General features: G+C 53.3%; 1 long non-coding RNA gene across 1 annotated transcript in view; it reads right to left on the reverse strand.

The window, feature by feature from the left end:
• Window positions 1-4,028: 4,028 nt before the first annotated feature.
• LOC110353619 (uncharacterized) overlaps window positions 4,029-13,637 on the reverse strand; it is a 45,607-nt gene continuing 35,998 nt past the window's right edge. Inside the window, exons 4-5 of the long non-coding RNA XR_011804860.1 lie at window positions 5,402-5,550; window positions 4,029-4,608 (exon numbers count right to left, since the gene is read on the reverse strand). This is a non-coding gene — a long non-coding RNA (uncharacterized lncRNA). The remainder of the gene's footprint in view (window positions 4,609-5,401; window positions 5,551-13,637) is intronic.

A 13,637-nucleotide genomic window follows, 5' to 3' on the forward strand; every position in this document is an offset into this window, starting at 1 on the left:
CTTTTGATGGAGTGACTCCTGCTTTGCGTAACGCTGGCTGGGGGTTGTGTGCTCGGCTGCTGGAGCCCTGAGCTTCGGGCTGGTGTCTGCCAGGAGCTGCTCCGTGGCTCACCAAAAGCAGCAACGACTGAGCTGGGAGGTCGATGCATTCCCCCCTTGCATTTCCCCAGCATAAAACCCCTAAATTCCCCCCTCCAGCCTCAAAAGCCAGTCCCTTGAGCCAGCCACGTGTTTTCAGCTAGATGCCAAAACCTCACAAAACAGGCTGCTCCGCCAAATTTCCAGCTGGCTGTGACACACAGCGGGTCACCCGCGCACCCCAAGCCCTCTCCCCTTGACGGCGCGATGCAATTCTGCCGCAGAAACATTTCCAGGGCTTTGGTTTCCACCCCAGTGTGAAACGAGTTTTGAAACCCTGCAACAAGCTGTTGCAAAACGTCTCCGTGGTCGGCAATTTACCCCCGCTGAGCCCCTGCGTGGAGAAATGGGGTTTCTGCCCTGCGGGGGGTGGATGGGGGGAATGGGCATTCCCCTGGGGAAACACCAGGGCCCTTTGCAGCAATATGCAGAATTTTTGGCCCAGGAGATGGCTTGGGGGGGATGTAACTACCCAAATCTCTGCTAACATTGGGGGTGCAATGAGCTGTGCCTGTTCTCAGCACAAGTCTGGTCTCCCCTTTCCATGTCCAGCACCGTGGGGCAGGCAGGGCTGTGGGTCGATGCTCTGAGCACCACCTTTGGCAGCTAAAACTCCCTTTTGAGATGTTTGCTTTGAGTCAGAGCTGCTCAGAATGACCAGGACCCTCTCTGGACATCTGGACCAGAGCTGGGTTTTGTTCTGAGCCCTTGTCTACCCTTAGGAAATACATTTACATCGCTCCAGTCCAGGCAACACTCCAGTGCAGACAGGTAAATAAATGACCAAACCTAAGTAAACCTGCTGGATGGGACTTTAGCAAAGGCAGACTGAAAAAGACTCTTTTTTTTTTGCCTCTTCCTGCTTCAAAACTGGTCAGGGGACATTGGCAAATGTTCTCAGCATGGCCCAAGAGCCAGATGACATTTTCTGGGACTTTCCTAAGAGGACGCAGAGAGCAGCCTTCACTCCCTGTCACCGTGCTCTTTAACTCAAGAGGTTTGCACATGAAACCATTTACACCTAGAAGAAACATTCAACCTCTGGCCCGATGGTCCTGAGCCACAACCTCGCTCGAGGACACCAGTCCAAGCTTTTGGAAAGACCCAAATCTAAAGAAAATTAGCACTGCAACTCAAAATGGAAAATGCACCCTAGCAAATCCCACTGAAATTCAGCTGATTTCTCTCTTCCTTGCTCTTAGCGGCTTGGAAAACCCAAGCTGAGCCATGGTGAACTTACAGATGAATGCTCCTGTGCTTCCATCTGGGGTCATGCACATGGTGGTGGGAAGCTAGCATGGACACGGGTTCGCCGTCCCAGTGCCGCGGGTCCCTGCGTCCCGCACGGGGCTGACATCAGTTCCTCTGGCTTTTATTGCCCTGGTCCCAGCTCTGGCCTGATTTTTAATTGCCTCGTAATTCCTGCAGCACTTAGAGCTTTTATAAGCCTCCTGCTTTCCCCAAGGTCAAGACTGAGTGCCCCCAGCTCCCCCGTTTTCTTAATGGCCAAATAGTTGGTGAGCAGTAAAAGAGGGAGGCGGGTGCCGTTTCCTTGCAGGAGTGGGGCACGCGCGCTGCACGGGGCTCTGCAGTTAAGGCAAAAGAGGAAAAAACATTCACAAATGGGGCGGTTTTGTGGCCTTTCATGGCCACCTCCATCTCTCAGGCCCAGGGGGCACCAGAATGGTGGAGGAAATGCTGTGGGGAAGGATAGATGTCCTTTGTGCTCCTGCTTCAGGGAGGTTTTTGCACGGTTTGTGTCAGACACTTTGGAAATGTCCTACAGGGGATGGTGGTGCTAAGAGGGGAGGTTAACCCTGCCCAGTTCACCATGAGAAGTGGGCCTGGTGGACTGCCTGTGGGTGGTAGGGAGCCGGTGGGGTTTGGCTTGCTTCATTTCTGGCAATTAGGAGAGGAGCGAAGCCGTGCGAGGCTCTCCGAAGGAGGCTGGAAGGGCTGGGTTGAGCCGCAGCCAGGCTGGGGTTTCCAGGGAAGGTTCCTCATTAAATCAGCCACCACACAGCAAACCCGTGTGCTGCTGAGCACTGGTGGGGACAAACCCATCCTGAGGAGCTCAGGACAGAGAAATTCCTCTACAGCAGCCCCAGGGGAGCAGCAGGAGCAGGGATGGATGTTACTGGGTTGCACTGGAGGTGGCTGGTGGCCCCAGGAGAAGGGTGACTGCAGCATCCCGACTCCATCACCTGCAAGGGAGCTGGAGGGTGGATGGGTTACAAAATGCCTGTACTAAAGGGACGGGTCCTCCTGACCACCAGTTAAACCAGTTAGCCAGACTGGGATGATGACTGGCCACACAAATCCTCTGCCGGGGCACTGGAGCTGCTGGCAGCAGCTGGCTGTGTTTACTCAGATGAGAACAATTTTTGTTCGCTTGTGCTCTTGACGGGTCCAACCTGGAGGCCTCCCAAACCCGCTGCCAACAACAACAGGCGGGCGGGACGGGAGGCTGGGAGCGTTCCTACACCCAGCCGAGCCATCAGCTGCCTGGGGGCTGCTGGGCTCACGGGGCCGGTGACCGAATGCCCCGGCTCCAGCTTAAGGCTGGGGTTAGGGTGTGAACGGGGATCCCCCATCGTTCCCTAAATAACCACTTATTGGTCCCCCAAATCGAAACACGGAGTGGGTTCTGACGCAGGAGGGTCTGACCCTAAAGAAAAGGTCCCCAAAGCACCTCCTAAAAGTGATGTACCAGAGCTCGGATGGAAATACAACTCCTTGCTGGGGTGACTGCAAGAACAGGGCATGCCAGTTGGGAAACTGGCAACTGGGAATTGCCCTGAGAACGGCAAAACCCCAAACCTGAGGGCTTTCCAGCTTGGCTGGATGATTTCTTGCTGCCCGTGGTGCACACGAGGAGCTCAGTCTCTGCTTGTTGCCTTTCCTGGTATCGTGCTGCCCACACGGGCAGCAATGCTGTGTGCTATTTGAGGGTGTGAGCGTTGGCTTTTCCCAGCAAAAATCCCAAAAAGGAAGCTAGCCCTGCAGAGGGGACGTGCCCCTTTGGTGCTGATAAAACCCAGCAGCAGCACAGCTGGGCACTGCTCTTTTGGCATGGATTTACCCAACTGAGAGCTGAATAAACCCATCAAAGCACACCACGCTCAGCAGAAAGCGATCCTCCCCGGTTGTCACTGAATAGATGCACCAGCTTGTCTGGTTTGCCTTCAGATTCCTCCAAGGAAAATGTTTTTTAAGGGGGAGAGGGAAGAAGTAGAGGTGTCCCCAGGCTGGCAGACGTGATGTGGGGTCACCCAGCCTCCAGTAAGGCACCACGGTGCCCTCTCCCAACCTCGGAGCTGTGGGGTTCAGCCAGGGCCAGCCTTTGCCGGGGGGGAAGAGATGTCAGGAGACTACAAATGCACAAACAGAAGCAGGCAGGGGGCAACTGGGAGGCTTGGGATTATTTGGAGGGGCCAGGTCAGCTCTTCCCGTGAGAAAGTCAGACGGGAGCTGCAGATGAGCCCGGACAAGCAGAGAAATGCCTCCCCATCCCTCGGCAAAGTCCTCTGGGGATGTTGGAAAAGGATAGGGCTGCTCCCCCTGGGCACCAGGAGGAACAGAAATAGCACAGCAGACAGGGACTGGAGCACAGAGGTCCCGTGGGGTCCCTCCGCTGCCCAGACAGGGGTAGGGGGCTCACACGCTGCGTGGTCCTCGGGTATCAGCACCGTGGTGCTGCTGTCCTACAACCCTGCACATCCAGCCCTGCTGCAGCACGGATAAATTCACCAGGAGCCTACAGACATCAAACACTTGCTTGATTTCATGTGCCGGGGCTGAATAATTTTATTAGCATCCGAAGTGCTAAAGAAAAAAACATCTTTCTGCTTCTCAGGCTCTGTGAAAAGCTGAAAGACGCCCAAGGGTGGATAAAAATGCAAAACAAACGGGAGCAATGAAAATGGAATTAAAAAGAAAGTCCTTGCTGACCTGCAGCCCGGCGCTGATGCTGGAGAAGCAAATTGTGATTTGTGAATGCCTCGAGATGGGGAAGTGGAGGCCATCGGAAAAGGGAGTGAATAAATGCGACTTGGTATGAGGTCTATGGAGATAACTCGAGGCAAGAGCTCGGCAGTGTTTTTCCAGCTGAATAGAGTTTGGCCAGGCAGCATTTTGCAGGCATGCTTCAATCCCATGAAAACAGCTTCTCGGGATTCTGGAGGCTGTGTGCTTCAGAACGGTCAGCACCTTGTGGGGTGCCCCTAATCCTCTCCCCGACCCTTCCTTATGGGTAAAGGCAGAAGGAAATGTTCCCTCTGGGTAATGTTCCCTTCTGTGGCAAACTTCAAACTTCTGAATCTAAAGATGAAACCAACGGTGGGAAATTTCTCAATTCCTATTTCAGTGGGGGTCCTCCTGGTGTGTCTTTAGAGCATTGAGGACAGTGGTTGGGCTGCTGCTAAACTTCTCTGATCCCACTGTGTTGGCTCCTTTTTTCTAGCCTGGGAGCTGCAAAGAGGAAAAAAAAAAAAAGGCATTTTTCCAGCTTATTCACCCAAGGGTAGGGCTGGGGTTGAGTGGGATGCCCTGTGGCCGTGGTGCAGGAGCTCTGGGACTGCTCTGCCTCAATTTTCACCTCTGGCACCAGCACTGCTGAGCCTCTGCAGTCCCTTTCCTGATGGCTCCGGACACCCAGACAGAGCCCCGCTCCCCGTCCTCTGCCCCAGTCCCCTCGGGATGCCCGCAGCAGCCCTGGCCCCACAAATGCCAGGGCCCAGACGTGACCTAGGTGTGGAGGGCAGCGGTGGGTGATGGCAGGGGGCCAGCCGCCCCGCCATGAGATCCCCCACTGTTCTCCGTGAAGAATGGCCCCTTGTCCTGCCCCGGCAGCAGCCCAAGCATCTCACCCTGGGCTACAGGGGCAGCCAGGCGGCGCGGTGTTGGGGACAAAAGCATCGATTCGGAGACCCAGAGACAAAGGGAGCGCAAGAATTGGGGCAGACAGGGCAGCCTCAGCCCTTGGCCCGGCCCCAGTGGTGCCGAAGTGATCGCTTCATGCCAGGACCCCTGCAAGGAGAAGGAGGTGTTGGCTTTGCTGCCACGCTGCTCCCACCAGATATAAGCATTGAACTTCAGCAGAGCTCGTCCAGCTGGGGAGGCTGCAAACCCTGACATAGCTCAGTGTGTGCTGTTTTGTTCTTCAACCCGAACAGACAGCACGGTGACTGCAGAACAAGATGCGCTGAGCAATGCTAAAAAACAAGCGGGCAGCAGGTCCACGGCAGGAGCAAAAGCCACTCACCTGCTACAGCCTTCACCGGCAGCAAATCCTTCTCCTGGTCCTGGTACAAGCACCGGGATCCCTGCGAGGAGCCTGAGGGCTGGGTGTCTGAGATGAGCAGCCCACGTGTGGTTTTGGTGCTATCTCCCGAACAGCAGAAGTTAATGAGCCTGTAGGAAAACGAAGTGGCTTGTAATTCTTTACATCGGGGCTGCCAGCTATATGTTACATTTAATAGGACAGTTATCGTAGGTTAAACACGGGCATGATTAAAAGCATATTTATAGAGGATTAACAGCTCTGTAATGGCTACATGTCTGCTCCGAGGCCATTAAAACTCCCAGAATATGTTTCTAATCATCTATACAATAACTATCTTAATAAATCAGAATTAGAGGCATATCTGGGGGAGTGTGGATTCCAGACTGCACCTGGTGGCATTCTGTAGAGGGGAAGGGGGTGGGTAAAAAATACAAAAAAGCAGGCCCGAGAAGTTTGAGGCAAGAATGACCGCTGTCTGTGGAAGCCTCGTGGTGTGTGAGCATGGATGGAGGCTCACCACTTCAGCACGTGCTTTTAGGACACCTCCCAAAAACACGATGACGGCTTCCAGAGCTGGGTGGGAGCACGGTGGGGCGAGCCCCCCAGGACAGAGCCCCCTGACAGAACCCAGGACAGCTACTGGGGCTGTTCCAGAATTGTTCCTGAGCTTCCATTTGATGCATTTCTCACCCAAAATGGGTTGGAGCCCCGGGGCCATGGGCACCCCACCGCCAGCAGAACGCCGCCGTGCAAGGCAGGCACTCAGCAAAAACAAACGCCGAGGCAGAGTTTGAAGTGTTTATTTTCCAGCTCCAGGCCATTCATCCAGTGACACCGCTCGGTTCCAACGAGTCCCCCTCTGTTTATAGCAGATGATTAATGAGAGCCAGATTGTCCATGCCCCTGACGGATGTAAGTACGAATTTGGGCCTGATCCCCCGTTTCCCCTCCTGCCTCCATCTGAAGCCACTGTGCCATCCCGATTGGCCTGGGGAACACATTTTCTTCCTGTTCTGTGCAATCAAACCCAAGATTTTATGACTTTTATTTTTGGCCTCTCCATCTGCCCTTTTTTGGCTGGAACTTCAGTTGACATGGGAACAGGGGGCGAGGTGCGCTGGGCTCGGGGACACAAAGGGGACAGATTGAACAACAAACGAGTGACCCCAAAAGCTGAGGCATAAGAGCACCCAAAGCAGAATTAGGGGACAGTTGTGCAGGGGCCAAAGAGCCCTGCCACGATGCTTACAGCAGCTTGACGGCTGCTGGGCACAGTGACCATAACTTGGTGACCCAGGGGACGCAGGCTTGTCCCCATCCTTGTGACTTGTCCCCATTGCTCGCAGACCTCTTTGTGCCATGCCATCCGTCTGTTCCCTGAGTTTCCTGCAGCACGCAGATGAGCACACACCTGATTTTCCTACAACAGGAACACTTAGGAAAAGCTCAGCTTTTCCCCCTTCTAAAAGCTATTTTCAACACTCCCGACAATTAATTCTTTTTAATGAGCTTGCCATGGTGCAGCAGAGGGGGACTAGCGAGCTAGGGCTGAAACCAGAGACATGGGGTCTAAACCCTAGGTGCGGGGCCTCATTAGGCCCACTAATCAAGTGCCTCTGGGGGAATCATTCTGCATGGAGACAGGGAAGCTGTAAGAAAGCACTGGACATAAATTAATGAGCCCAATTAATAACAATAATAGCAAAGACATCTTTGCAATGGCTAAATGGGGTTGGATTGAAACCATCTTGAATATGTCACCGCAACAATGCTTTTGCATTCCTCCGAAGTATGGCTTGGGGCAGGAGCAGTTGACACATTTCTCTAGCACTTGAAGCTCAAATTGAAAAACTGCCATTAACATTAAAAAGGAAAAAATAACTTTTTAAAACCCCATACGTTTCTATTTTTTTCCTCCTTTCTGATTCACCCTTCCGATATTTTGCTTGGACTCCAGTCCTGATGCTTTCGTCCTCCTTAGCACATTTTTGGGCTGCTTCCACCATTGTTCTTGGAAACGTTTTTTTTAAAGGACATATATTTAGATATACAACCTGGTCTCCCATGTTAAAAATCCTACCTCGGGCTGGAAAGGGAAAAAGCAGGCGGTAAAAGTGAGCCAAGCCCTTGGCCAAAGCTGCTGCCCCGTGCGCTCACGGCGTGCACGTGCCATGGGGGCGTGCAAGCAGCTGGGCATGCATCTGTGCACACGTGCACGTGTGCAAGGGCCACGCAGCAGCTGGGCCACAAGCACGTGCTGGTGGTGGCTGTGGGTGACCGGGACCTCGAGGTGTCAGCGGAGGAGCTGGCGTGGTGGGTGGGATGTTTGTCTGTGTGTGGCACTGGAGGACTCTGTCTCCAGTGCGGAGCCGTCTCCCAAAAGCTTTGCCAGTACAAACAGCAGCCTGCGTGATGTGCTGACCCCACGGGGGCTTCAGCACGACCCCGTGGGTCTCATCACCCCTCTGAGGAGGTCAGGGGGACGCAAACATTTCCCTAAATCTGGCAGTGAACCCAAATGTCCTCGCAGCAACGCCTGGGGCAGTGCCGAGGGGCTGCAGGGGCGGTGGGTTGGGATGGGACAGTTTTAATGAGCCACAAGCACGCCGCCCGCACCCAAACACCCAGCTCTGCAAAGGCAGGTTGGAGTCCAAGCCGCACTCGCAGGCTTTTCATAAACACACTTTAATAATCTTCATCAAGAATTTTAATACAGAGCGAGCTGCCTGCCAGGAAATGCATTTACACTGTCAGCTGCCGAGAGAAATAGCTCTGCGCCGCTGTTCAATACCAGAAACACCCTCTCCCCCTCCCTCCCTTTCCTTCCTTTTGCTTCCTTTCCTTCCCTTTGTAGGGCCGTGGTGCTGGTGAAGTCGGGGGGCTGGCGGGGAGCCTGGTGCAGCGCAGGCAGGTGGGGTGCGAGTGGTGCTGCCGGCACCTCCACGGACCCTTCTGCACATTTTGGGGTGGACGGGCTCAAGCTTTGCCTCGATTTTTGGTGGGTTTGGGGTTCCAGCATCTCTGCCCCCCTCCTGCTAACCTGCAGAAGGTGTCGTTGTGGGTTCTGCTAAGGAAAAGCTGGGTGTTTAAGTTATGGGAATAACGGGGGGATGCTAGCCACGGATACAGTTACAAAAGCTTTTCTTTCACAGCAAAGATTAATGGGATCAGAAAAAATTTCCTTGCTGCCTGTGGTATTAAACAATTTAAGGGATTAGTTGAGGGCTTTACCATCCTCTGGCACATCAGGTTTTTGTTTCTGCCAGAGGCAAAATACCCAATTTGATGTACTCCGAGCCCACGGGGCTGCTTATGGTGGGAATCGTGTTTTTATAGCCTTTTTCCCAACAGCTGAAACTGCTCCTGCTGTAACCCTCCCCGCGCTGCTCCAAGCCCTGTGCACCAGGCCAGCCCACTCTCCCTGGCACTGTAGCAGGAATGCCACCACCCCGTGTCCCCACAGATGTCCCCAAAGCCACGTGTCCCCAAAGCCAAGGGCCACGGGCAGGGAAGGGCTCACAGATTTGGGGCTCAGAGCAGGGACCAGGAGAAACACCCCGGGGAGCCCAGGGTAACCTCGGCACCAGCAGCTCCCCTTCCACGCACTTTCATTTCTCATGGGGAAGGATTTTGGAACAACGCTTCCCGGCGTGTCAGATGCTTGTAAACCAGAATCCAACTGACGCAAAAAAAAAAAAAAAAAAAAATAAATAAATAAATAAATAAAATAAAAAAACCTCCAGGCCAATGAAATAAAGTAGTGAGATCAGACATACACATACCAGACGGCCTCCCTGAGCCCAGTTCAGCACGGGTCGGGGATGCCAGCTTTCCACCACCATTGATCCCATCACCTCCACCGCCCTTGTGAAGTTCTTGCCTTATTTATTTGCTTGAGATCAGAAAGGCTGGTGGAAGCCGCCTGGCAGAAATACCAGCGCTTTGCCAAGCGTTTTGAAGTTTCCACACAAGTTGCCTTTTACAGGCACCGGGTCATTCACTCCCGAAATGGTGCTGAGAGCTGAAGGCGCCTTTTCATCGTGCGGGCAGCCTGCTGGGGGCACGGTGCTGCACGGCGAGGGCACCATGGGCTGCCAGATACCCAGAGCTTAAAATCAGTAAGAACTTGAAAATTCTTACCATCTCCAAAAACTTCTCATCCTCATGAATCTCTTTAAGAATCTCATCTCTTTAAGGCACCCACAAAGTTACTTCCACCTCCCCCAGGGCTCGCTCCCTTCCCCTGCCCAAGGGATGCGGCTGCTCTTGGGCAGCATCCGTCCATCCGCGTGTGCTGATGAGAGCAAACCTGAGGCCATGGGCCCAAGACAGTGAGATTGTGCTTGTGGAGAGCAATGACTCCAAAAATGGGGAGAAAAGAAATGAATGAAACCTTCAGCAGCAGCTCAGGATGCTGTGGGCAGCTGCATGCAACCTGGAGCAGGTTTGGCACGGGTACTGTGCTCAGCCTAGCGAGGACTTGAGCTGGGGGCACCCCAAAACCAGGACTTGAGCCCTAAATCCAAGCCCTGGAACAAAGCACGAGCCACAGTCATGCCCTGAGCAGCCACGGAGAACATCCAGGTGTCCCGGTGCCTTGCTCTCCGGGGGCTCGGCTTCCCAGCAGCCGGCAGAGTGGGATGTTGTACCTTGTTTGTGTTTCTATGGTGCTGCCCTGCCTGCTGGCTCCCCTCCTGCAGCCCCCGCCGGCCGAATCTCGGCGAGGTTAATTTCTAACATGAAAAACGGCCTCCCAAGAGCAACTGCGGTTGATTTAAAATAATAAAAATGGAAATCTCAGATTTGATGACTAATCCCGGGAGAGCGGCGTAAAGTAGTGCTAACCAATCGGCCGCGAAAGACCAGGGGAAAATTCCTGCTGGACTTCTCTCCTCAGTCCACTCCCTGGCTTCATTTTCCATCCCCAGATCCTTCCAGCCTGCAAACATATACAGTGTTGCCTCGGCAACTGGGAGACGAGATATATGTACACGAACAAATGAGACAATCTCTTTCCTCGGCGATCGCCTGGAAGGTGGAAAATGTAAACCCCTTCTTGCCTTCGAGCACCGCCAGCTCGTGGCAGACACACTCCCACCCCGAGCTGCTCCCGAAGGCTCCGGGTCCCACGTGAGCTCAGCTCCCACCCCACAGGTACCTGCTCTCTGCCCCCGGCAGGATGCTCAGGAGGTACAGACTCACCAAAACATGTCTCCAAAAGGGTTTTTTTTTGGTGACAAAACTGTTTATTCTCCACTTTCCAGGAGTCCCCACTCGTTTGTGAGCCCCACTTTAGAAACACACACGCTTTCATTCCAGCCTGGGGCAGGCACAGACAGCACCCATCGGTGTCCCACCTGCACGACACTTGGTCTTTGAGCAGGTCCTGGGTCTCAGGACATGCATGTACATAAAGAATACGCAAAAATCAAGCACGATGGGAATTCAAAACAGAGTATTTATGCCATAGCCTTCTCCTGTCCCATTCTTATACCACCATTAAATCCTGCTGTGTCCCAGCTGCTCTGCAGGGTCACCATTTACCTTCACAGGAGGGCGTGGGCTGCAAATCTGTCCAGATTGGGCTGTCCAGATTTGTAGCCCATGACCCTCTTGATGTCCTCCAAAAGAGGCTGTCCTGCCAGCCCAGGAGCACAGCGATCTGAGCACGGGGTGCTATGTAACTTAATTCTATTTTTCTATGTCCCCTGGGCTGCTGCAGCAATGGCCACGAGTCCCACCCCTTGTACAAGTCCCCATCTGCTCTCAGTCATCATTCCCCTGTCGCTTTGTGCAGCACAAACCCCGACACTGGAAATTTCCCCTACATTATCAGCAGCTTTTCTCTCCAGCCACACTCCCTAAGGACCTGCCCGACCTGTAAGCAATTAAACCTCTGGGTCTTGTAAACTCCCCGCGGTGTCTTGGCTGCAGAAGGACCCGATGAAAAGACCAATTCCCCCCAAGCCGCCTCGGCACCGGTCTCGACTTCCCGGTGAGCTGTGTCATGAGCTGTGGCTCTCAGAGCACCCCTTGCTCAGACATTTCCCACCTGGAGCCCAACTGGTCCCCTAAAGCAGCAGGAACCCTGTGGCATGGTCCTGATTGATGAAAGCATGAGCCACTTGTCACAGATGGCAGGAGGGCTGCAAAAGAGGGAAAAGAGCCGGGTGAGGAGGGCCACTTGTGTGCCTCAGGGGCACAATAGAGCAGAGAGGACAAAACCTCCTGCAGGGCCCCGTTATGACTGAGTTGGGGTGGAGGCAGCTGGGGAGCAGCTCCTTCAGATCATCCACTAAGTCCTTTGCTTGGGATGCTGTAAAAAGCTTAAAGCAAAACTCTGGCTTCCTCAAAATCAGCTCAGGTTTTGCCACAAGTCTCAGCAGAGCCAAGAAATCACCCCCTTGCTTCCCATCCACCACCATCACTATTAACAATGCCTCTTCTGAGATTTTCCCTATCAAACGAAGGACGTGCCTGGCATTAAAAACCACCCTGACAAGCCAGGGCCATGACCAGACTTGCTCCTTAGCTGCTCCATCTCTCTGCCAGCTGGTGCTGAATAACCTCTCCTTGCATTGCAACCAAGCAGCACGGGCACAGGAAACATCCCCCAGGGATGGCTCTGAAATGCAGAACCCGGATAGCGGAGGACGGTGCATCATTACTCATAAAGACAAGGCGAAATGTGCTTTGCCAAAGTGTGAAAAACATTTATAGCCAAATGCAAAATCTCTCTCGAATTTGCAATTCCTTGTGTGTGCGGGAACCCGAGCCCTATTTGTGGAAGTGGTTGTGAAGGTAAGCTGCCTTCTGCACTGAAGTGTGCCAGTTCTGGGGCACCGAGAAGATAAAGTGAAAAGAAGGGTGGGAATATGTGATCTGATCTGCTTTTTAAGCAATAACAGCTTCACTGAAAAACCTCACCAACTGTAACCCACAGGGCGGAGCAGGATTAAGATCACTACTCCCAGAGAACAAAAATGATGTCCTTTCACATGCTGGTAGCATGTTATCTTTAAAGTCAGAGGACGATAAAATAACTGCGTGCAAATATCATCACCTTTCATCTAGGAGGATTTTTTTTTTTTTTTTTTTTTTTTTTTGCTTTGTGCACATCACTTCTGCTGCAGCTGCAGTGCGGCCACCCTTGGGCTGGAATGCAGCAGCAGCAGCACGGGAGGGGATGGGATGCTTATACCACTAAAATGATGAGCCAGAGGGGCAAGGGGCATTGGTGACACTCTCTCTGGAAGGGACTTTAGATGCTGTGCTGAATTGCTGCCTGTGAGTTAGTCCCTAACTAGCAGAGGTGGTGAGACCATTAGGAACAGCAGTTGGAGCAGGGATGCTGGACCAGGTATGTGCTGGACCCCCAGCCCCGCTATTTCTTTGCTCCCTGTATGTCTGGGTTTCTACCACAGGTTCCACCTCCCCTTTAAAGATAAAAGCTTGAGGTCAAACCCATAAATCCTACCCCAAGGCGAGGGTTTTGCTTCCTTGGAAGGGGATGAACAGCAGACCCCAGGCTGAACTGGGCGCTGTGCTAAAGCAGTAGCTGCTTTCTCACTGGGAACACTGGTGGAGGGCAGAGGTACCGAGCCCTTCAGACCTATTGATCCGGGGCTGGGGGCACCTGAGTTAAAGTGCAGGTGGAATTTCAGGTAGGCGGGAGGTGTTTCCTCAAAGCGGAATTTGGGCAGGAGCCCAAGACTAACACCCCCCCGCCTCCCCTCTTGCAAATAGCGCCGAGGGCTCTTTAACGACCACGAGTGGTCTAGGCCTGGGTTAATGTCTTATCCATAAGTTATTCAGTGTTTCCTTTTAAAGACAAAATAGTTGGAATACCTCTCTTTTTCTCTTCAAATTGCAGTCGTGGCGGCTGAAAACGCAGCCTCTGCACTATTTCCATATGTGGCACCAACACGGAGAAGCCTCCGCTGAATGGGAGTCCCACCTCTTGAATTTTTATGGGAAACTCCAGCGTTATCAAGTTTATAGCGGTGCTAATACCCCCCGAGATAAGAGCAGCCTCCTTGCTAGCATCAGGCTGGGAAACCAGCCTCCCCGGGGGCTGCCAGTCACGTCCCGGGGCATCCCGGGCAGGGTTTGGGGCAGCCGCATCCCCTGGTGCCCATCCTGGTCCTCAACACCTTTGCAAAGCAGCAAAGACCAACTGCTGGTCTGGATCTGTATGATGCCTCCAAACTGCTCT

The sequence above is a fragment of the Anas platyrhynchos genome, chromosome 25 (assembly GCF_047663525.1).
Source record: "Anas platyrhynchos isolate ZD024472 breed Pekin duck chromosome 25, IASCAAS_PekinDuck_T2T, whole genome shotgun sequence".
Classification (NCBI taxonomy): domain Eukaryota; kingdom Metazoa; phylum Chordata; class Aves; order Anseriformes; family Anatidae; genus Anas; species Anas platyrhynchos.